Below are 26,939 nucleotides of genomic sequence, written 5' to 3' on the forward strand. Positions count from 1 at the left end.
ATTTCGGGACGAAATTCCCTCTAACGAAGGGATGATGTCACAACCAGAAATTTTAGGTGCCTTGTAACTACAACACATATGTCAATTATGAATCAAAAGCATGAAATCATGCATGATGCTTACTCTATGACAACAAAATTTCAATCAAACACTTCATACAATCACATCAAATAGTCAACAAATAATTGGAAACCCTAGAAGTCCTTCTTTAAGTCCATTTTGGGTTAGGATTTCCTTATTAGGCCCAATGGGCCAATAAGCTTCCAATTTGACTATCTTGGGCCTAGAACTCTTAAATGGGCTCTAATTCGACCCACTTTCATTTATTTTAACATTTTTGGGCCATATTGGGCCTAGAATGAAATAAAATACCCAAATGGACCTTATTGGGCCAAAAACAAGATTTAATAGCCCTAATGGGCTATAAAACTCATATTTTGGGGAATTTTGGGCCGTGAATTACTCAAAAAGGGCCAATGGGTCGAAAACCATTAACTTGGGATCTATATTATGGATTTAAACACAAAAGGCCCAAACCTCCATCTCTCTTCTCTATCTCTCGGCCCAAACTACAAACCCAAGGATAAGGGTTGACTTTGCTTGCCACATCATTTTTATTTGGTGGATGACTAAGTATTATACTTCAAATATCCAAGTCCTCTCACATACTTCCATGCAACCTCACTTCTCTCTTCTTCTTCTTCTTTTTTTTCCTTTAGCCGAGAGCAAGACAATAAACAGACACACCTCACAAAACTCTCTCTAAATCACTCAAGAATCATCCACTCTTCTTCATCCAAAATCTCGAAAATTTGGCTTGAAGTCTAAGGATCTTCATCAAGTAATTCATCATCTAAGGTAAGTTAATGACTAACTTATGATCTAACTCACTTCATTTCATCAAAAATTCCTTCTAAATCCATTCAATCTTGTGATCTTGCACCTTAGAAGCTCTTTAAGTTCGAGATCTTCCAAGAAAGCTTGCTAGGGCCGAAAATGACAACAAAATCTTCTCTTTTCTTCTTCAAAACCGAACCATAACTCAAGGTGAATTTCATACCCCCTTCTTTTCGGTTTTTATGAGTTTTAAGGGTGGAGAATACAAGTAAATGTGTAGATCTATGTGTAAATGTATGCTATGTCTGATTTGATGCATCTATGTGTGTGATATTATGTGTTTGTGATGAATATGTTATCCAAAAAGTGTGTAAAACCGAGATCTAAAACATGGGGAAGGAAACAAACATCAACATTTTTGAGGGGCTTAAAATGTAAATTTTGGATTTAATGGGCTAAATTTGGGCTTTTCAGCCCAATAAGCTTCAAATTGCGAGATTTCTAAATTTGAGGGGCTAAGAATGCAATTTTCTGTAAATCAAGGGATTTGAAGTGTAATAAAACTATTCCAACGGTCAAAAATGCTTTTCAAATTCAAAAAGGATCAAAAATGTAAAAGTTTTCTATTTTGGGCCAAAACAATCAAAGTTGCGAAATTGAGGGTTTTAACCGAGAAAACATCATTATGGAAGGACTAAAGCTGTTTACAAAATGAATTTGGGCTAAAAATGTCTTTTCAACAAGTTTATGATACAAAAGTGTCAAAATAATGTTTTAAGGACTAAAAATGAAATTCTTTGTATATAAAGGACTAAAAGTGCTACTTTTATAAAAGAAAGGTTATGAAAAGGTAAAAATCTTACTTTTAAACAAACCACTTCATTAAGACAAAATACAAGATCCACAACTACTGATGAAACGCAAAAACAAACACACTCTCACAACCAATATCGTTACAAAACGAATTGTTTCGGTCTCGAATCAATAATAAAACAAAAATCAATAAACCATAGTATTTCAATAAACACGTGATAACTACGAGGAGTCAACATTCAATCTTTGGGCTTGAAAGTTTCAAATCGTGCTTGTTGGGCCTTGCTAGCCTAATAACATGGTCTTTGGGCCCGAAGGGAACGCGCTTACATGTTAATGGGCCTTCTATGACCTAATTATGTGTAAAAGGACTTTCAATAGCTCTATTGTGCTATTGGGCCCTAATGGTCCATTAGTACTGCTAGTAAGGTCGAGAAGTCAAATGCGAGTCGGGCCAAGTGCCTTTCGCATTCCCGATAGCCTTGAATAACTTATGGAAATAAATGGGGCTTCGTACCCTCCTTTCTCCTCGGTTGTTGGGCTTATGAGAATTCGAGAAATCAGATTCGTGGCGTTAATTAAGAGAAGTCAGGGTGGTTGGATTGTGTGAGTAGTACGGACAATGCCTTAGGGATCGTTCGTAACCTGTAGTTATAAAATAGTCATTTTCATTAATGCGTGATTGTAACCACTCACAAACCCTAGTTAATTCAATGTCACCTGGGTAATCAAAAACATTCTTCATATCGGTATAACAATAAACAAGTCATGTAATTTGCGTGTTGGGAAAACATCGGTTTTTCCCGGAAAGTTCAACATTTTCACCTGTGTGATGTATACAAAGTTCAACAATTATACATGTTTTCAAAATCGACAAGCATATTTACGGATCTTCACACTTTTTTTCGTAAACAAATACTCTTTTCATAAAATATTGGATTTTCTGGGTGTTTCAAACTTCACAAAAATCATTTTTCCATAACATTACTTATTAACTCACCAATATTTCATATGTTGACCGTTTTTCAAAATAACTTGTATTATCAGGTAACAGGTAAGCCGGAGAATAAGTATGAAGTCATGCCATGGTGTTTTGCTTAAACTATCTATTAGACAATCTATGTTATGGAATTGTAACGTTTAAACAATGTACTGAATGTAAACAATATCAGTTGTAATATTCCAATGCATGGTGATCATTTGTGTTATGATTCATGTATATTCATTGTGATGGTATTCAATTTGAGTTACAAGAGCCCTCAAACATTTTCGTCGTTCGGTTCGGGGGTGTGACAACAGCCTAGCCCCTGATTGGATGCGACACAGTATACTATGAAGTATTTTGTCCTTTCTGGAAGAGACAATATGGGCACTATACAAGACCTGTTTTAGTGTACGGAACACAGTATCTTGTCTTTTTGCCCAACTAAAAGTCACACCCTTTTGAGTCAGGGTGGTAAGTGGTTTAGAAATTCTAGAGAAGTTCTCTATAAATCTGCGATAGTAGCCAACAAGACCAAAGAATTGATGGATTTCTGTGGGCATTCTCAGTGCTGACCAATTCTCAATTGCCTTTATTTTGGATGGGTCCACGTGTATGCTTTCTTCACTGACCATGTGACCTAGGAAAGTTACATTCCTGATCCAAAATTCGTACTTAGAGAATTTCGCGTATAGTTTCTCCATCCTCAATGTTCCTAGCACTTGTCTCAATGTTATCTATGTTCTTCCTCACTTCGTGAATAGACGAATATATCATCTATGAACACTATCATGAATTTTTCTAGGAAGGGACGGAACACCCGATTCATTAAGTCCATGAATACGGTAGGTGCGTTGGTTAGACCAAAGGGCATCACTACAAACTCATAGTGACCATACCGAGTCTGAAATGTTGTCTTAGGAACATCGCCCTCCTGGACTCGTAGTTGATGGTACCCTGATCTCAGGTCTATCTTTGAAAAATAGCTGGCTCTTTGAAGTCGATCGAAGAGGTCGTCGATTCTAGGTAGGGGTAGTGATTCTTAATGGTGAGTTTGTTGAGCTCACAATAGTCTATGAACATTCAGAAATATCCATCCTTCTTCTTCACGAACAAGACCGGTGCTCCCCAAGGTGAGAAGCTTGGTCTAATTAGTCCCTTGTTGAGCAGTTCGTTCAGTTGACTGGATAATTCTTGCATTTTTTCCAGTGCTAGATGATAAGGAGATTTAGCTACAGGGGTAGCTCCGGGAATCAAGTCAATTTGGAACTCGGCTTGGCATTTGGGAGGAACTCCTAGAAGATCTTCGGGGAAGATATCAAGAAAGTTGCAGACTTCGGGGATGCTCTCGAGGTCTTTAACTTATTGCTTTTCATTGACCACATGCGCTAGGAATGCGTGATACTCCCTTCGCAAGTATTTTTGAGCTTTGATGCACGAAATGATGCAAAGGTTCGTGCTGACTTTATCGCCATAGATAACGAGGGCTTCGCCGTTTGGAAGATTGAGGTGAATATCAGCACGATTGGGCTCAACCAATCCATGCTGATGATGACATCAAATCTTTTTATGCAGACCGACATAAGGTCGATTAGAAATGAATAATCGTTTAGAGTGAGCGTGCATCCTATGAATATGTCGTTAGTGCTCCCTTTCTTTCCGTTAGCCATCTCAACGGTGAATGTTTCGGTTAGAGGTTGGGATTTGTGTTTCAGGAGGTATTTAAATGCACGACTGGAAAAACTCCTCCTGACCCATTGCTAGTACTTTTACTGTGTTGCCAGCAGTCGTTGATTTTGGATAATTCCTCTTGTAATGGCCGGTTTCACCACAACCATAGCAGGCTTGGCCTATTCCAGCTCCAGGAGCTTGATTGGTTGGTTGGACTTGTGCTTTAAAAAAATGGGTTGTGTCCCTTTGTGCCACAGTTGGTGCATTGCATGTCACAGCAAGGTCCATGATGATGGAAGTTACATTTACCGCACCTTGGGAGGGTTCCAGCATATCTGCTGAGAGGTTCTTGAGTAGAGGGAATAGCAACAGGAATAGTAGCAGCATGGACTGCCACTATTTGCTATTTCTTGGAGGGTTCCTGCGAAGATTGACCCTTGCATTTGTTCAAAAACTTTTTCTTCCCACCGCCTTCTTTCTGTGGTTCGGGAGCGACTGATATGGGGTTGTGGCTATCCCCATGATCCACTAAGGCCTTTTCCAGGATCTTGGCACTATCAAATATGAGTGGTTTAGCAACCAAGACATTCCCTTGAGTTGGGGGTGTCAATCCCCGTATGTATCTTTCAACTTTCTTGTTTTCCGAGGTGACCAACCTGAGACACAAAACCCTTCTTCTTCAAATTCCAGAGCTCTTGCTCTAGTTTTTGCATGTCACCACATGGGTAGTATTCAGCTAGTATCAACTCTTTCAGATCGTCCCAACTCATGGCATTAGCTACCGAGAGAGTTAGGGATTTGATTTGGCTGTTCCACCAAGTTAGTGCTCTATCAGTGAAGGTGCATGCTGCAAGTTTTCTTTGCTCGTCTCGGGGCGCACACAGATCTTGAAGATTGATTCGGTCTTCTTGAACCAACGAGTCAGGGCAATGACACCTTTAGTGTCATCGAAAGACCGAGGTTTAGCATTAGTGAAGTCCTTGTAATAACACTCCTTCAGGTGTCCTTGACTGTCTCCTTGATTGGAAGGGTTGACACCACTTGTGTTAATTTGTGACACTGCGGCAAGCAGGGTGGCTGTAGTCGCTGCTCGGAATACAGTAGGATCGTACTGAGGAGGTGGCGGCGGCAGTGGATTGTTGTTCTTTTGGATGGGCTTATTCGGAGGCATCTTTCTCTAAAAGAATTTAAGAGAAAAACAAAGATAAGTCCTCTATAGTGGTCAGGATTTAGGTGATATTGAACAATGTATATCTTAACCTGACAGTTATAGTGTTCTATCAAGCGATTTACAATGGAAGTCTACTTAATACAAGTAAACAATCGCCATGAAATTTATAGCAACACTTGGAATGAATTATGTATAATGTGTTTGGCTCTAGTATCTTAGTGCTACTAAATACTCCTATAGTATTTTAGTTTGTATGCTTTGTTCTGTTGTTCCCTTTTGTATATACCTTGGTAGGTTTTAGACTTGTTGCAACACCACGACCACCCCCAAACACATGTTGGCCATATCTCAAATAAATATAGTTGATCAAGCTATATTTATCCTAGATATGATTATATAACTGCCCAGGGTTAACCGTAGTGTCCAACATCTAAATACTTTTTTTTTGTTCTTCTTGTGATACTGCTTCTGGTATGTATGTAGTGTTAGTACACTTCTTATTAAATACTTAGATTTTAAAAGTATACTTTTAGTTCAGAGCACTTCGGCCCCTTAGTGATCATAGATTTATACCATGTAAGGTTTGATATACTTAGTTCACTATAAACAATGCTCTGATACCAATCTGTCACACCCCCAAACCGGAACAGCTGAAACGTTCGGGGGTGGAGGACATCATGTACAATATCACAACAATTACAACATAGTAATCAAAGTAAACACAACCATTACATTGAATAAGTAGAGTATTTACATTTGTTTGATACATAATTTGTATGACAACAACATGTATAACAAACGTATAAAAGGCGCGACTCTAGAAGCTCCGTCTTCTCAAAACCTGCGGGTGTACCTGTCTACTGGTTCCCTAAGAATACAAGTGGTTTTGAAAGTATATTAAAATTTAAGTTAGTGAGTTCAGAAGAATGTTTTTGTAGTGAAGACATGTCATTGAATATGTGAAAATGTTTGTATGTTTCTCTAGAAAATCCAATAATTTCTTTAGTAATGTAAAGTAGTCTTAAACCCCAAGACCCAAAATTTATGTTTGTTACTCTATTCGGTAGTTGTGTATGAAAGTATTGGTTTGTATGACTGGGTATCACCAGCTGTATTGTATTGTATTGTTTTTTATGAAAACCCTTGTATGAAATCCCTGGATACTTCCAGTAGTGTATAGTATTGTTCTATATGAAAACCATGGCTACCACCTATAATGTATAGTTTGTGCTATATGAAAACCTTGGATACCACCGATAATGTATAGTATGTTCTATATGAAAACCCTGGCAACCATCAGTAATTTATAGTTTGTTTTGTATGAAAACCCTGGCTACCACCAGTATGTATAGTTTGTTTTCTATGAAAACCCTAGCTACCACCAATAATGTATAGTTTGTTCTGTATGAAAACCCTGGATGCCACCAGTAATGTATAGCAGTTTTATTACGTAAAATAAACCATGGGTTTGTATTCCTTGGAATCCTCTAGTTGTAGTGTATGGTAGTTTTATTAAGTAATATAAAACTATTTGAAGAATTGAAATCCCGTAAACAAAGGTTAGTTTATACTATTGTGAGTTTGGTATAACCATGCTTGATATGACCTAGTGACCTCTAATACGTTCTTCAGGCGTCAGAACGGTATGATATTTGTCACCCCAGGCATGCCTTCCTAATTGTAGCTAGCAGTTCAGGTGTGGGATTATCAGTCCCGTATATATCTATACACAAATTTCACGCTCTCCCTCCAGGAGATTATACTCTGGTAGGATTTAGTTCCGCAACCCGGAGGGTAAAATCGAAGTAGTGCCTCACAACCCTGTATTAACTAGCTTACGTGTAGTGTTGTAGTGCTCCCTTGAACCTAAAATTGTATGTATAACTTGTAGAGTAAAAATAATTATACTTAAATAAGTATTTATAACGTACTCTTGTATTAAGAAAATAATATTGTATATCATAAACTATACCTACCATAGTTTATATGTGTTCGTTTCTGTAAAATGTTCTAGATATAGTAAAATTGTGTATTGTATCCCAAACTATAGCTATTATCGTTTGAATATATGTACTTGTCTCTTGTATAGAATTCTATAAAAGTTCGATAATGTTCCTAAACTATATCGCCTATAGTTTGATTGTATGTTATGTATGTACTGAAAACTTTTCAATTATACTTGTATGTTGAAAACTGACCTTATGCTCAACATGTTACAAAATGAATAAAAATATCTAAATATTTTTATAAACTATAGTTGTTTCTCGGTTTGTATCAATTACAAAAGTTTTTAATTTGTTGAAATCATTTGTATGAAAACACAAAAATCCTTGTTTTACTTGTATTCCCCCTGAAAGCAATAAAAAAACAGTGAAAATGTAGGGGTATAAATTCATAGTTGTTTGTGCACGTGTTGGACAACGGGATTGAAAAGATGACCCTCGAGTTAATGTACGGAATTAACGGAATCCTAATAATGATTAAACACATAACTATATTTAAAATTAGCGAAACCAATAATTTAAAGTGTTACAAAACACTTATTTTTATGTTAGGAATAGTTACTGAGAGTGTTGGAAGTGAAAAGGAAGCGTTTTCGGTCAAAGCTCAATCCAAAATCCAATTCTTGTTCTGATGAGTTTTCTGCCGAGAATTGGTTTTCGGTAGAAATCTGGTATTCGGTTCTGCTGGTGTTTTCGGCTCTTTGAAGATATGAAGGATGTTCTTGGTGTTCTTGAGGAAAAATATGAAGATTTTATGGTTCCTCTTGAAGATGTGAGTGTTCTTGGATGATCCTTGGGAGCAAAATGTGAGAGTTTTCGGGTGGAAAGGGTGAGAAATGAAGGTTTTTTAGATGGAAAACCTTTATAGCGTTTGGGTTTTCAGACGGAGATGGGTTCTCGGCCGAAAGCTATTTTTGGCCTGATGGTTTTCGGCCGAAAAGGTGAAGGGCCAATATATATATGGTTTGGGCTAAGCATCAATGTATGGATGAGTTAGGGCATTTGGAAATGTATTTTGGAGTCTTTTGTGTATGCTTAATGTTTTTGGTCTAAGAAGTATTCTCGGTCAAAGTGTGACCGAAAACTAGTTTTCGGTCTGCCAACCGAAAACTATTTTCGGTCCTGGTCTGTATATATATAGAGGTCAGGTAGTCAGCTTCACGGCACAATTGTACTTTCAAGAGTTTTCGGTCCCTGATTTGTATCAGATGATTCATGTGTTTAATCATATGCAAGCTTAGTTTTATTCATCTTCTTCTCCATTTCTTCCTTGTTTTCTTATGCTTGATTGATCATTGGTAAAGATCCTTCCATCAAGGACCTAACAATTGGTATCAGAGCTAAAACAGGTGTCAATCAAGTGCGTTTAATTAGTTTTCTGCTCCACAAATCGTGTTCTTCACGTTCTCGGTTTTATTGAAGTTTATTTTCTCAAGTTTTGAAAATCATATCACAGTTTTCATCGTGTGGAATAGAGATTTGCTTGGATTTCGGCTTTTCAGATTAAACTGTTATTGTTTTTGGGTTTTATATTCATCAACTGAAAACGTATATTCAGTTGATTTCTGCTCAGATCTAAGCTATTTAGAAGCTGTGTTTGAGGTTTCAAGCGTGTGGAAATCAAAATTGGATCGAAAATTTAAGTTACTCATTGAAATCTGTTGTTTTTGGGTAAATCTTCAGAAACCGAAAACTGTTCTTCAACAGAAAACCTTTGAATCTTCAGAAACCGAAAACTGTTCTTCAACAGAAAACCTTTGAATCTTCAGAAACTGAAAATTTTTCTTCAACTGAAAATCAATCAGCCTTCAAAAACCGAAAACCCTTAATTCTTCATAAACCAAAAGCTCTTGAATTCTTCATAAACCGAAAACCCTAAATTCTTCATAAACCGAAAACCTTAAACTCTTCATAAACCAAAAACCTTAAATTCTTTATAGACCGAAAACGAAAACACTTGATCTTTTTGTCTATTTTTCAAGTTAATTAAAACAAAAATGGAATCTCAAAGCATGTCAGCTCACCAAGAATCGGATGCGATTATGGGAACTACTTCTCGAATTCCACGACTGTTATCTGCAGAAGGATTTCCATAATGGAAATATCGGATCAAGAAGTACATCAAAATGAAGGATTTCAAGATATGGCGAAGTATTCTTAGGGGTCCAATTCGCATTACTACTACATTGGAAGATCGAACCATAATTGATAAGCAAGTTGAGAACTATACCGATGATGATTTTGAGAGAGTCGAGGAGCAGGAAAAGGCTCTTGCTACATTTACCATGACATTATCTCTGGAAATCGCTGAAGGTTTCCGTGAATATACATCAGCAAAGGCCTTATGGGAAGCACTGATAAAAGTCTATGAAGGTAACGAAGACATGAAATAGAGTTGCCAAGACATGTTGCGACAAAAGTTCAATATGTTTAACTATGTCTTGGGAGAAACACTTGAGAATCAATTAAAAAGGTTTATTACACTCACCACAGAAATAAGCTCTGCTGGTGTGATGGTTACAAGATCAGAGATCGACAAGAAGCTGCTTAACTCTCTGCCAAAATCCTGGGATATGAATGTCTCAGTGATTAAGAAAACCAAAGATTTGAACCGTTTAAGTTTGGCTGAAACTATGGCAATCATTAAGGCTTGTGATCTCGATGATAAGCAAAGGGAAATTAATCATGTCAATTCATACTCCACAACAAATCTTGGGATTCAAACCACTAGCAACACTTCTTTCTCAAGCCTTTCTACCCCTCAAGCTACTCAAGTTCATATTCCTTAAGTGCAACCCTATGTGACTCATCTGCCCTTCTCATACGTTACATCTCAAATGCAACAAATTCAAGTTCCTCAACCTCAAACTTTAGCTCAACAAGTTGGTTCAGTGTTGGCTCATCCACAGCTGCACCAGTTCAATCTCATGGTCTTAGTCCTCAAGTTTCATCTTTAAAAGAAAAAGAAGAAAATCTGGCCCTCGCCACTGGTTTGGTAAACTACTACAACGCCTTTATAGATGGAGAACTCTCCCCACAACTCTCATTTGCTGATCTAGACCAGATCCATCCTGAGGATGTGGAAGAGATGGACCTTACATGGCAGATGGCCATGGCAGTTTTCAGGGCAAAGCAGCTCTCCAAGAAAGCAGGAAATAACAATTGGAGTGTAAATTCTGACAAGAAAGTGGGATTCAACAAAGGAAAACTACGATGTTATAACTTCCATGAGCCTGGGCATTTTGCAAGGGAATGTCCAAAGCCGTATCGAAGAGAGAATTCTGAGCGAACCATGGTGCCAGTGACTTATGTCAACAAGGGATCCTCGTCAAACAATCAGACTGCTAACATGGCGGTGGTGGCTCAATCTTTTAATTGGGAAGACCAAGTTCGGGCTCTGAATATTTCAGGACCTGAAAAAGCACATCTTGCCCAGATCAAGGATTGCGTGGAAGAAGAAACAGAGAAAGATCCTGAAGAAGAGATAATGAATCTTCAGTTTGCATTCATGGTGCAAACCACTCCAGAGCCTGCCAAACCCGAGGTTAGTGAATTTGGTTGTTCTCAATCTTGTATTAAAATAGTTAAATTTTTGCGAGATCAAATTGCATTAATCAAGAGAGAGAACGAGGACCTTAAATATGAGGGTTACACACTAAGAAAAAATCAAAAGCCTTTAAAGACACAATTAGAAAACAAGACAAAGGACTTTGTGAAACTGCAAGAGAATTACAACAACAAATGTGAGAACTATGATCATCTCAAAAGAAAATTTGCTGTTGTGACCACTGAACTTGATGCATTGAAAAATCGCATTGAAAATGCTAAATTTATTTTCAACAAATTCGATGGGTCAGGTGAAGTTGTTGAAAAAATGATAGAAGGAAAGATGCAGTGGAAGGATATTACTTGTGGTAATCAGATAAAAGTAGGATTAGGATTTGAGAGTGTCCCTCCTCCCTTCAATCATAATTACACTGCTATTCTCTTGTCTCAAGAAGAAATTGACAGAGAACCTTTCATGGTTTATGGGAAATCAACTTCTGAACATGAAACACGATCAAATGATAAATTCTTGGATACTAACATCTGTACCTTAAGTGTAGATAAGTCAGTAGTTCAGGTGGAGCAAGAAGCTGAAAAGTCTGAGTCGAATAATTTTGTGTCCAAATTTGGTGTTGAATTCTGTGATGAATCCGTTTTAAGTTCTAACACATAAGTTTTTGTTTCTGGTGGTGTGTTGTTTCACACTGATGTTTTTGAAAATAATGATGTTGTTTCTGATAAAATTGCTAAATATGATTTGAATGATTCTACATCTTCCACGTTTGCTACACAATTTAGTGCTTGTTCATGCAAATGTGAAAATGCTAGAAAAGACAATAAAAACTAGAATTTTGAGAAGAGCAGTACTCAATCCAATGAAAATAAACAAATTTACTTTAATTGTGGTACTGCTAGTCATATTGCCAAAGATTGTTTAAACCGAATGTTTGTGCATCACATGTCATTGATCCCAAAACCAATCAGCCCCTTCGGTCTGTGATGTGGCCCACTACTAACAAAGTCAAGCAAATTACTATCCTTCAAAACTATCCAGATGGATCTCTAGAATCCATGCAATACTGGGTGTTTGATGAATCCATAGCTTCTGCTGTCATCAAACTTAAACATGGATGTATTTGTCTTTATGACAAGAGGGATCTGCTGCAGTTTGGAAAGTGGGATATCCATCAGCTCTCTATTCATCAGATCAAGGTGGCTGAAGAAAATTTTGAGTCTGCTGCTAAGGAGTATACTGCCATGGTTGTTGACATTATTGAAAAGGAGATGTGGAATGGAGCTATGGGAAGGTCAGGCGTGCTGGTTGTTGACAAAAGCTAAATCATGCTAGACCGAAACCAAGGGGGAGATTGAAGGGCCAAAATATATATGGTTTGGGCTAGGCATCAATGTATGGATGATTTAGGGCATTTGGCAATGTATTTTGGAGTCTTTTGTGTATGCTTAATTTTTCGGTCTGGGAAGTATTCTTGGTCAAAGTGTGACCGAAAACTAGTTTTCAGTCTGCCAACCGAAAACTATTTTCGGTCCTGGTCTGTATATATATAGAGGTCAGGTTGTCAGGTTCACGACACAGTTGTACTTTCAGGAGTTTTCGGTCCCTGAGTTGTATCAGACGATTCGTGTGTTTAATCGTATGCAAGCTCAGTTTTATTCATCTTCTTCTCCATTTCTTCCTTGTTTTCTTATGCTTGATTGATCATTGGTAAAGATCCTTCCATCAAGGACCTAACAAAAGGAGGTGCTAAACGAGATTAATTGTTTTTCGAGGGAAAAACTTGATTTTTCAAGTGTTTTTGGTTCCGAAACTTATATAAATTTTATTTATACAATTTAAATGGTTTTCTAACCCTTACGAACTTAACAGAACAAATAAAATTCGAAATTTTATTTAATGAAAATTGACTTTTGTTGACCGGAAAAGTATCCGGTTGTCACATATGGGACCAATGATGGATGGAAATGGGTAGCTCCTAGATTGTCATAGATTAATGGAGTGTGTGTTGTTAACTGGCACATTGATTAGGCGATATACGTCTTCGAGAGTACCAAGCTAATTTGCATGGTTATTCACACCCTGTTTGTGATCCTCGGTATCCTAGTCACAAACTTGAAGGGCATAATCAAGATTAAACATGCCATTGAGAAGTTCAATGAATCTCAAAAGATCTAGGAATTTCGATTAATTGAAAACCTAATTGTCTTTTTTGTTTCTCATGGCGGAAAATGGTAAATCATCATTTACCTACCTTCAAATATTCTGCAACTGCATTACGGCATCCCTCTTCCGAGTTATAGAATATTGTGTTGGATCGTAGCCTTGATATTTTATTTGGGTGTTATATCAAGGATTCTTATCAACAAACTTGAATTTCTCCCGTTTTGTAGATGTCAAATAACTATGGTCTTCCCGAATCCTTTCGAAAAATCTTTGCACAAGAAGATAATGTTCCACGATTGGATCGTGGAAATGAAAATCTTGCTTCACTTCCTCCGCCTCCTCCAATAATTCTCCATGACCCATGTATTCAAAGACTTGAAAAGTTCAAGGTCACTCAAGTACTTTTGAAAGAAAACACGAAGATGGAAAGTGTGACAACCCGAAATTTCCATTCATACAAACCCTACAGTCAAGCGCTTCAAATAAAACTCAAACACATTTATGCTAAATTTTAGCCGGCTTAAAGTCCATTTGAGTGTTTTTAATATTAATTCTTCAAACGAACGAATAAAAGGAAGTATGTTCTAGGATTATGGGGTAACAATAAATCATCTAACACCTTAATTAGGTGTTCACGGCCAAACAAATGGAGTTTGGGCCGTGAACCCTCTCTTGGCCGTGAACTTATGCATATAGCATGAGTTTACTCTTCATTTCCCCATTTCCCAACTTCCAAGCTCAAAAACATAAACTTCTGTCTCAAGTATCATAACACTTTTCTTCCAATCTTCCAAAAATGTAAGTGTTTCTTCCTTTGATTTGTTGTTATAACCCTTCATCTAGTTGTTGTACACCATTTCATCCATGAAATCTTATCTTTTACCTAGATCTTCAAGTGTTCTTCATAACACCAAGAACACCAAGAACACACACTAGTGTTCTTGGACCTTAAACACCCAAACAAGCTTCTATATTGTAAGTACTCTTGTCCTAGCTTATGGTATACTAGAATGAGCTTTTTTTTACACCTAATAAACATCAAGAAATATGGAATGGAAGGGAGTTTATGGCCAGGACACCTCCCAAGGACGTAAACTCTATAAAAGGGTGCATTGTTTCCCTAAACTCCTTTCTAATCCTTAGAACTTGGACTAGAACCTTTCACCATTGAGCTAAGGACATTAAAATACTAGTTTGTGGAGTTTTCCATGGGTTTACGGCCATAAACCCACTAGGGCTGCGAACCCTAGGCCGTAAACTCCGTGGGGTTTAGTCCTTCGGCCGGAAACTCAAATGCAATGCCTTACACCCCTTTGATGCAACCTAATGGCCTTTTATCACTTAAACCAAAGTGTTTTCCACACTTTAGGGCTTTTATACTTACTTAATCAGTGTTATAATCACTAATTAGATGCATACATATCTCTTTATATGTTAAAAAGATCATTGTGTGTGTTCAAGTCTTCACTTGACACCAAGCACATTGTCCAACACTTCCTTCCAAACCACTCACTACAGGCGAGTTCATTCCCCTTAATCAACCTTTTAAATGATTTTAAATGCTTTTATGGGGGGGATACAAGTTGATTATCATAGTTATTATATCAATCACATGTGATTAATAACTATCAAACATAAGGATTTACTATACTATCAAACTGTTTTACTAAACAAATGACTTCAAACTGCTTATCAAACACATGTTAAACTCTTTACTAAACTCACTTTTATGAATCAAAACTTTTCTATTACAGCTTTTAAACTTATATATTGTTAAAACCATGTCTATTACATATATAGTTATATAAGTAAGGATCGAAGGACGTAGGACTACCAACTCACTTTATTTGATGTTCCTTGTTTGGTTGTGGACTTAGAGTACCCTGTTGTTTGTCCGAGTGTCGTTGGATCCTTAGTTATATATATATATATATATATATATATGTATAGATATAAAGACTTTTATCTCAGTTCAATACATTTAGTCATACAAACGATTCTACTACTAACTATAATAGGTATAGTTAGGGATATACTACTCATTACTTCTAGTTCAATGAAGCATACAAAGAGTCAGTTCATTCATGAGTCAATACTTACTATTATGAGAAACTATACAACTATACTATGATGAGAAACTATATAACGGTACTATTATGAGAAACTATACAATGATACTATTATGATAAACTATACAACGATACTATTATGAGAAACTATACAACGATACTATGATGAGAAACAATACATTCACTACACTAGTACATACATTACATATACAAGTATACTATAACATAAATGTGATCCACTGTTTCAGGGCACGTCTTCACTGCCATGGCCGGATTTGTAACCAGAATCTTCTGGAGGGAGGGCGTGAGTTTGCATATAGATCTATACTGGATTGACTATCCTACACCTTTCTGATAGCTACAGTGGGACCTGCAGGTCTTCAGGTGCCACATGTCATTACTTTCGACGTCTTACATCGTCGTGTTCATAGTCGATGGCATGGTATAATTAATCACATAATACCTTAATATAAATCCGGTTTAAGGTAGTTAGTAAAGCAGTAGTTACTATAATACAACACTACAGTACTACATTAATTTACCCTTTGCATTTATTTTGTGATCACTTCACTTAAACAACAATGTACAAACTATATTTTGATAATGATAGTTACACTTGGGAAAATTATACACTTTTACAAGAAACAAATATACAAAATAGTCGTGCCTTGGTAGAAGGCTACTTTTAGTAGAAAATATAGGATTTTCTAGGAGTTACAAACATTCACATACTTTTACTACAAACGTTTACAAACTCGTACTTCAAACACTGTTACAAACATTTTGATACAAACAATACACTAAAATACTTATGAACTCACCAGCTTTAAAGTTGATAAACTCTTTCAAAATAACTTGTATTCTCAGGTCATCAGTAGACAGGTACCGATGCCAGCTTTTGAGAAGATGGAGCGCATTCAAGACTCATCTTATATTTTGATTTACATTTTTAGTGTCTTATAAACTATACAGAACACACTTGTATTAAATTATATTATTAATGCAATGGATGATGTTGTTTGCTTGTTTACTATTATTCTGTGTTGTGATACTGTACATGATGTCCTCCACCCCTGAATGTTTCTGCCCTTCCGATTTTGGGGTGTGACAGAAAGCCTGGTGTGCACACATCTTGGAGAGGAAGTCACACATTGACAGTTTGGGAAGGGTGGGTGTCGATGTCTCAAGGAAGCTGGTTGATAACTTGGTTCTTCAATCACTTCCTGAATCATATAGTGAGTTCATTAAATATTACTATATGATGGACCACGATGTGACCCTCATTAATCTTACATATTTGCTTATTGCTACTAAATCAACGATGATTTGGCGCACTGGTCAAGTATATTTGTCTAGAGGATCAATCCCCCAAACTTCCATGGACATTGACAACGAAAACATTGGAAGTCCAGAAAAGTCTGCCCTTCCCAATGGAAAGTGATTGGTCAAGGTCAAACCGTTTATCATGATGGTAAGGAGAAAGGCTAAGACTGAGATTGTCCCGTGTGCTTATCCAAAAGAGTCTACCTATTTCTATTGCCAAGAGAAGGTGCATTGGTTACAAAGTTACCATATTTACCTGAGAGATCGCAATGATTCGAGAGGCAAGATGTATGACTCTGGTTCACGTAAAATTCACTATCTAACTCTATTAAGTTTCTGTTTGTAGATTCTTAATATATGATGTGAGCAGATTACATTTTTGATGTTTTGTAGGATCGAAGAAAATAAAGGAAGCTTAATAGGAAGAGAGAGTTGAGTTTGATTGCAAAGAAATGGATTTTGATCGCATGGTTCGATGATCAGATTATTAGAGCTGCTGCTTAGAGAGTTATGGTAGATTGCTTAGGAATATTTACATAGTTTTCATTTGTAATTGTGTTGTAAGGACAAGTTTTTCCACGTTTTTATAAATTAAATAAATTTTTATTTTTGTCTTATTTACATATCCCTGCAATGAATTTTGTGAAAATTGTTGTTCGAATGTTTCTATTATTAGCAAAGTGGATGTGATTCTTAGTTATGTTACATTGAATCATGTAACTGGTATTTTGTGATGAATGAGAACGTTTGTATTTGGGAAATTAAGACTAATTCCTTGTTCACACAAGTGTGTGAGTAAGTGAAGGACTAAAGGATCTGGTACACATTGATGTGCACTGGTCAAGTACACCACAAAGAACGATAAGATTATTCGTCGTGATTTACTAATAGTTTAGTAAACATGGTTATACTTACAAGATTAAGTGTGATTCTGAATCATTGAAAAGTTTCAATGTATGGAAGAACGAATAAGAAGAATCAATTAGGCAGAAAGATAAAAGTTTCTCCAATGTGTAAAGAAGGGAGAGTACTTAAGTATCATGTTTTATGATCATCTTAGTCATTATGAAACCATATCACAATTGATCGTCTAAGGACACCTTAGTGCATTGGTATGGCTAAGAAGAGGAATCGAAAATTGTTGAAATTGTCAAATCAAGAAGTGAATCATACTTCGTTCCAAATCGAGTCTTAGAGTCGTACTCCAAGATTGTGACTTGAGTCATATCGTCTTAAGAAGGTTTATAACACTCACCAAATGTGGAGTAGAAACGTTTCTTACTCTTGCACGTTTGAAATCGGTAAGTTGTGATGACAAAGACCAACTAAGACCAATTGTGTGAAGTATTTTTCTTGATAAGAACCCGCACTAACCCTTGAATATTTGTTTGTCAAGGAATGGTTCTTGACAAGAGATCTTATATGTCAAGAGGTCAGTAGGAGTCTTAATGATGTTGAAAAGTTTCAAGAACTAATCAAGAATAAACCTATTGTTTATCACTAGGACACGACTTGATATTTGTAGCCTATTGTGTTGACATATTCTTGTTTCCGTGCCATTCCAGTTTTAAGTCATCTAAGCGTGTGAGTTCTATGAGTTATCATTTGACTGCATTAAGGCAACACACCTTGATCAATGAAAGTACATTGATCTGTATGGGTAAGCTATTGAACAACTTGTAAACAATGGTGGGAACTCATGCTGCCAGGTGGCAAGAAATTAAGATTGAAAAAGTTCAGTCCACATGAGTTTGGATTTGTTACAAAAATTATCTTATGATTATGGTTATGACAAATTCACATGGATAAGAACACATACACCATAAAATCTAAGTGACAAGGTTTCTCTCCATTTCATGAAAATGATTGTGAGGAAACGCTTTCACTAGGAAGATTTTAAGGAGATATTGATTGTGTAACATGCATTCTCAAATTCGATTATGATTACGAAATCCCTCTTCAAAGTTCGAATTGTGAGATTTGGCAATTAGTCTGAATATTTAAGACTTACTGTTGCAAGTTCTAAAATTGTTTAGATACACATATGAGCTTTCTAAAAGGTGTATGAGCTTAGTTAAAAGCTTATTGAAGTGTCTCGTATCAGAATATAAACTTTGGTTAAGGAAGTCAGTAAGTATTGATTTCTAGAAGTCCAACTGATTTCTGAATACATGTTAAAGCTAGTAGGAGCATAAGTGCTATGCTGGTAAAGATATAATTATCGTGTTAGTGGGAGCATGATTATTATGGTAAGTGTTGCAATTTAGAAATATTAATTATAGAAAACAAAATTTTCAATTCGCAAAGTTGTAAAGGTTGAAAAGTTGTTTTGCTATAATTAAGGGAGATAAATTTATACTTCATTTCAAATCCAAAATCTTAGATCAAGAAATTTTAATCAAATTTAGTCAAAGGACATATATGAATGTTATGTTAAAAAGGTTTCACATAAGGAAATTCTATATATGACAATATTATAGCAAGAGACTGGTAAAGTATCATGTCTTTATGTAGGACATTATGTATCGCTTCCCATATGCTTTGAGTATAGCATCGATTGCATATGCTTTAATATTCGACTGTTTTGATTTTCCAAGTGCCTAGGCCATTAAGAGGGGAAAAGGACCAGAACCGGATATGACTAAAATAATTAAACAACTGTCAAGGACGATCTAAGGTTCGCTAAGGATTGGTCGCTAGAGGGCAGTTGGAAGTAAAATATGAATGGAACACATTGTAATTATTATAAATAGATAGGATTCTATTAAGAATGAGTTGTCATATAGAAAATATGGAAATGTTTCCATAATGGGAGTTGGATATTAAGAATCTATGTAGATTAGAAACTTTTATGCAAGAAGGATGTTCAAAGGAATGTACTTTGAATATGAGACTTCACTTTCGTGGAATTGTCTTGTAACAATCTCCAAGAGAGCACTTTGTAATCTTCATTGGCAAAGTCTTGGCGACTTTGATGCTATGACATTACGAAAGGATCATTGCATAAAATGTTAGAATCTAACATAGTATAAAAGTGGCAAGATATTGGTATTCTTACACTGATGATAAGGATTAGGAATTGTGAAATGAACATCATTGGAAATGTATACAATTAATTCATTTCACAAAGCAAGAACCATAGATAAACATAGTACGCATGCTTGGAGCATGGGATAACTATTGTTTCAATTTAAGTATTAAGTTTATTACTCGAAACATTATACAATGAATAATGTGTAATAAATATGGTGATTAAATAAAAGGTGTTTTATTTATGCTCACAGGTTTGAGGCCATATTGGATTCGATTATTCTTGTGTTTCACTTCGCATGTTTTGACTTCCCGAATAACTTGGTTATTCAAATATCTACAACCAATCATACTTTGGAAGTAGGTAATGAGGTAAGACAGTCATGAATATGACTGTAGATTGTCTAAAGCATTTTTGACATAGCAAAAGTCTGCTGCAGTGTTCATAAGTTCTCCTAAAATAAGATTTGAGTATTCGATTAAACCCACGCTCACAAGAATCACTTCATGGATTTTATCATGAGTCATTGTGAGACGATAATATATTATATTCTTGAAACGGAGAGATATGAGTTGTTGTTTGCGAGTCGGTTGCACATTGATAATACGTAAACGCATCGGTAACTTGATGTTATAAAACATATTGTTGTGTGTGATTTGATGAGTAAATAGTACAAGAATATGAGTCGAAGTTTATCCGTTCCTTTTACCCAAAGTTGGATAAAAGCGATACCTATGGGCCCCTCGATGATTTAGTGATGACACCCTAAACCGGTTTGCCAAGCCTGTACTAATTTGATTTGTTCGATTAGCCAGTCGTCATAAATCAGAAATCTTGAAACAACAAATAGACAGATAGAATGATTATAATCCATGTCTTATGTCTATACGATTTCTTGAGAATGGAGAAATATATGATCCCTTATCTAAAGGACGCATTGCTAATAAGATTGGAGTTCGACAACAACTTTTGAAAGCTATAATTGCTAACCAGGTTTTGAAGTCGTACTTGCAATAATACTTATTAGACTTATCCAAATGGAAGATTTTGGGATTAGGTGTCTAAGCCCATAACTATTTTGGTATGTACTTGACCCGATTATGAGCATGGTCCTTTTGGGGTGCCTTCACCATAACAACTAATAGGATGAATTATGAAGAAAGAGGATTTGTTATGATTTATTAATGTATTATAAGAATAATATATTAATTGAGAAATCATATTATTTAATTAGTATTGATCAGAAATTAATTTGGTGATCAAAAGAGATTGATTAAATAAATAGGGACTGATTATGTAAATGGATAATATTTATAGTTTGGGCTTATGTACCTTATTGGTATAGGGTGGACAAAATCTCTATGAGAGTCCATAAATATTTCGTCCAAGGCTTTCCAAATAAGAGTCCATATGTTGCTTAGGGCCTAAGCAAGGGAATTAGGGTTTCTAGATTGATAACCCTAGAAGCCTTAACTATAAAAGGCACTCCAAGGCTCCCTAAAATCGGGTTAATGCATTCTTAGAGAACCTGTAAGTTTTTGAAGCCTCTCCTCTCTCTCTCTCTCTCTCTGTTGTTCTTCCTTGTTGATAGTGGTGTTTGTGACTCCATTAGTGGTGCAACACTTGGGGCACTAAGCTTTCAAGAGTCAAGGACTTTGTGGATTGTTCTTGTTATTGCTATGTAACAAGTAAGGTAAGATTCCAAACCCTTATTTAAATATGAATTTCGTTCTTAGACATGTTAGATTAGGGTTTATGCTTTGGAAGATTGTTTGCATGTATAACTTGAGGAAAACCTAGATCCAAAGAATTAGGGTTGCACGTACACCTAGGAATGATGTTATGCTCAAAATCCATCATTCCTCTCTAATTTGGACAAAGGCTTTAGCTTGTATCCATTTGGAGAAGTAACCACTAATTGCAAGCACAAAGACTTTACCTCTTGTTGCAATGGGAAGTTTGCCAACATTGTCCATGCCCTCATCTCATGAATAGCCATGGAGATATAATTAGATGTAGATGTTTAGTTGGTTGGTGCAAGATATTGTTATGTATTTGGTAGGCATCACATTTTTAAGTGTATTTCATTGTCTACACTCTCCTTCATGGATTTATTTAAGGATGATACTTGCTTCATCATCATCAAGACATCTCAGGTAGGGACATGATACTGACTTTATGAATAAGATATCTATTATTATGTTGAACCTTGAAACTTTTATTCTGAAGGTTCTTGAGTATTTTTCACTTTTAGTGATGGATACATCTTTGAGATATTGAATGATGGGTGAGATCCAAGATGTAGTGGAAGGTAAAGATCTTTCGGGTTCAGGATCCTTGGATCCAAGATCTTGGACATGCACTAACTCTTCCTTAATGTCTTTTATTACAGGTTTAATGACATAAGATATTGGTATCTTAATGTATAGATGAATCTTAAAGGCAAACCCAAGATTAGCTAATACATCCTCTTCTATATTATCTTCTCTAAGTACCTTTTTTATGTCAAAATCTTGGAATTTGGATGCCAATTTTTTTACTATCTTCAAGTATGAAGCTAGTATTTTTTCTCTTTATGCATGGATTATAATTTCCACTTGTGGTGATTTAAGTAAGACTCTAAAACCTGATAATTTAGAATTGGAAGCTCCATTTGTGAGTAGGGTCTATCTCTTTTGTTCTTTTGTATCTTGAAGCTACTAGACTTCTTTTTTAGCTTTAGATTGAAGATCCAAACTAAAATCAACCACAAATCTGCTAGTGTATGTGATTTTATGAAAAACCTTGTCTTATATCTTAAGTCATATGTACTTAATTATACAAAACACTTGGCCATCCTTCCTGACATCTCAAGTTTTCTCGTTACATTCTTAATTGGATAATTAGTTTTTATGCAAATAGGATGAGTTTCAAAATGATGACGTGGTTCCGTTGAATCATAGAGAAGAGATAAGATTAGTTTTTCAAGGTATGAGTACATGGTCTCAAACATCTAAGAAACTCTTACTTACATAATATATTTTATGTTGAGCACCATCTTGTTCCTTGACAAAGACTGCACTTGTTTCATTTTTGGATACAACTAGATATAGGAACAAAGTTTCTCCATATTCATGTTTAGAAAGCAGTGGTGTTGAAGATAGGTAATTCTTCAGCTCTTGGAATGCTTTTTCTTGGTTCAATGTCCACCTTGAATTTTTTTTTCTTTCTTAAGACCGCATAAAAGGGTTTTCATATTTTAGACGCCTTAAACATAAACCTATCTAGAGATGCAACTCTACATGTGATCCTTTGAACATCTTTGTTTGAAGATGCAGATTACAAATTAAAGATAACCTTTGTGTTTTCTAGGATAGCATCAATTCCTTTATTTCTCACCATGTAGCCTAAGAATTTCCCATCCTTAACACCAAAATGGCATTTAGAAGGTTTGAGAATCATGTTGAACTTATCCAAGATATTGAATGCCACTTCTAGATCATGGAAATGATTTTTGACTATCATGGATATTACCACCATGTCATATAAGCAACAACTTGGAAACATCATGGAAGTTTATATATATATATATATATATATATATATATATATATATATATATATATATATATATATATATATATATATATATGTGGGAGGGTTCAATTGAGAAAAAAAAAGTTGACAATGGGGGAATCATTCTCAGCCAATCATTTATTTTTGCCGCAAAAGCGTCCAACGTACCAGCGGAGATGAGAAAGGAATGCACATGTGTTTTCCAACAAAACATATTTCCTTAAACTATGCTAATCATTACCTTAATATATACAAAAAACATAGTTTTTTTTCGTTTTTTTAATTTTTAGAAGCTATTTTTATCAAAAAATGATTTTAAATATACCAAAATTCATGCTTTTTTATTCTCTACAAATAGACATCCATATTGATATAGTTTTAAGATAAAATATATTTTTTTATATTTTCAGCTATCGTTATTCATAAGTGAATAAAAATGCATCAGGTTTTATTACAGTACATTCGTTATTCACTTATGAATAAAAAGTATGATTTTTTTTACAACTTAAGTATCATTCATATATGAATATAGCATATAATAAACATAGTATATTCATATTTTAATATTGGACGACGCATTCACTTGTGAATATTAACATAGTATATTCACTTGTGAATATTAGATGATATATTCACTTATGAGTATTAAATAATATTTCATATGTGAATATTACATAGTATTCCATGGTATATCAAATGTGAATATTACATACTATATTCACTTGTGAGTATTAGATGATATATTTACTTATGAATATTATATAGTATATTCACATATAAATATTACAAGGTATATTCACTTGTGAATATATATTCACTTATGAATATTTGAAGGTATTTTGACAAATATATATACTTTTTATATGTTATTCACATATGAATAACATACAGACTTGCATATTTCTTTTGTGTTTTTAATAATCATATACTGATTCAGGTGAGAAAACATATTCATATGTGAATATAACGTGGTAATTTAGTTTATGCATTCATCAAACAATTGGAGTGCATACAAGTTAACTATTTTAAAAATGTTAAAAACATAAAGTTATCAATTCCAAATCATCATATACTTCTGATTTCGACTTCAGATGCGACATCCTATGTCTGATCGATTTCTCATTTTGATTTTGATTTCCGAAAATCCAATTGGGAAGCTGTGAGTACCGATTCTGAGTCCTTCAATGTCGACTGTGACTGCGAGTCCAGAACTTTGATTCCAATTTCATGAACAGCGAAGAAATTCCGGTTTAGTAGAAGAACTCTGGATGATTATTGAAGGTTGGAGGAAATTTTTTGATGATGAACGGACTGTTATCGATACATGTTTGAGATTGAAGGTTATTAACATATTTACAAGTTTGCCACCGTATCTTTTTATGCTTAGATTAAATGAGTGGCTGAGAATGATTCCCCCATTCTCAACCTTTTTATTTTCTCAATTGAACCCACGTCTCTCTCTCTCTCTCTCTCTCTCTCTATATATATATATATATATATATATATATATATATAAACTTCCATGGTGTTTCCAAGTTATTGCTTGAACACCTTGTTTACTACTATTTGATATGTAACACTTGCATTTTTAAACCAAAAGGCATTACTATATAACAATATATACCTGTTAGGATTATGAAAGTTGTATCTTCTTGGTCTGAAGGCTCCATTTGGATTTGCTGAAATCTAGATGAAGCATTCATGAAGGTAAGGATTTCATGACCTGCAGTTTCATATACCAAAGATTCTGTGTGTGGAAAGGGAAATATATCTTTGGGATATGCTCTGTTAAGATCCATAAAATCTACACAAGCTCTCTATTTCCCATTCTTCTTTTTTACTACCAGCTTATTGGCTGACCTTTTTGGGAATTTTAGTTCTTTGATCATCTTAGCCTTGATAAATCTTTCAACCTCTTCTTGGATGATGAAGTTCCTCTCATGTATGATTTTTTTTCTTTTTTGGTGATTTGGCCTGAAACTTGGATCAATATTTATCTTATGAGTTATTATATCTTTGGATATACCTATCATATCCTCATGTTTCCAAGGAATGGTCGATTTCGTGTTCTTTAGGAACTTGGTAAGATCTTATTCAAGATCTTGGTCAAGATGCACCCCTAGAGCACTTTGATGTTAGGATCCTTAGGGGTTAGTAAGACTTCTTTGACTTCACCTTCATTGGCTTCCAGAAAATCTCATTCCTTTTTTCTTTAATTTATATACCTACCTTGGTATGGTTGAGGTTTTTTTTTATTGAAGTGGTATAGAAATCTTTAGCTTCTTGTTGGCTGTTGTTGATCTTGATAACTCCCTATGGTGTTGATGTTGGATGAGGGGTATAAGGTCTCAACTGAATTGGCATAATGAATAAAGTAAAGTTTTTTTTAGGTTGCACTTATAACTTAGAAATAGATTAGATTGACATTCAGAGAGACATAGAGAGAGAGAGAGAGAGAGAGAGAGAGAAAGAGAGAGAAAGAGAGAGAGAGAGAGAGAGAGAGAGAGAGAGATAGAGAGAGTTAGAAATAATAGTAATTAGACGAGAATTCATTTTGGGTTAACTGGAATTAATAAAATGTGCAAGGGTTAAATTGCAATTGTTTAATAGTTAAACAAATAAGGCAATTCTAGAACCCTCTATATGGATGGTTTTGAGGAGCTTTTCGAAGTGTTCTATAAGCTCTTGAATTCGATAATGAAAGTTTATTTGAAAAGGAATAAAATATTATTATATTATTATTAAAATATAGGTCTTCAGGGTTATCTTACAATAATATAAAGGGTGTTAACCCTAAGCCAAAAGCGATCCCTCCTCCACACTTAGAAATCATTTTCTCTTCTTTTCCCTCTCTTATATTTTCGATCCCGAGGTTTCTTAGGGTTTGGGTGTGATACATTAGAGGCTACCATATTATTCGAGCTAGCATTCCAAAGAAGGGTTCTTGAAAGTTGGTTGTTGTATTCAATTATAGCAAAAGGTATGTGATTCTTATTATGTGTTTTTAAATTTTACATAGGTTAGTTTAGGATTTCCAAAGTCTGTTGATATTATGAGAAAAACCATAGATTTCTAGGTCACATATGTCGATAATTGTTTATGTGAAATTCATCTGCGCAAATCATATTTGATTTTGTAGCCTAGAATACCCATCAGTGGTATCAGAGCCTAGGGTTTTGTCTATAATATGCATATTTATGAAATCCCTAAAAAGAAACATGCAAAATTGAAAATCCTAGTGCGCTATGGTTTTTCTATTTTTGTCTCCCTCTTGCGTTTTTCGAAATTTGCTAGGGTTTCCCTTGTTTCCTTATTTGTTATTTTACTCACCTAAAATTTGAATAACTAAAAACTAGGTAACTTAAAACTCTAATTTGAATTTAGGAAAAGGATTAATATTAAATAAATAAATTAATTAAAAGTTTAATTAATTATAATTATTTAATTCTTAAAAAGATTTAATAAAATTTTAATTAAATGTTTAATCAAAAAGATAAATATTAAATCAAAGATTGTCACACCCGCTAAAGCGGAAACGCAAGGTATGACAGCGATAACGGTTTCAATACAAAAGATAAAGATACATCACCATAGCAGTATTTAAAGTTTACAACCGATAGCTTCAAAAGAAACAAAATACAAGTTTTTCAAAATAACATTGTTCAGAATATAACTTCATAATAGCTTCAACACGATGCAGCATGCTCTATGATGATGAATCTCTACATCCACTTACTAATTATTTCCTGAAAAAGCATG

The sequence above is a fragment of the Lactuca saligna genome, chromosome 4 (assembly GCF_052625555.1).
Source record: "Lactuca saligna cultivar CGN05327 chromosome 4, ASM5262555v1, whole genome shotgun sequence".
Classification (NCBI taxonomy): domain Eukaryota; kingdom Viridiplantae; phylum Streptophyta; class Magnoliopsida; order Asterales; family Asteraceae; genus Lactuca; species Lactuca saligna.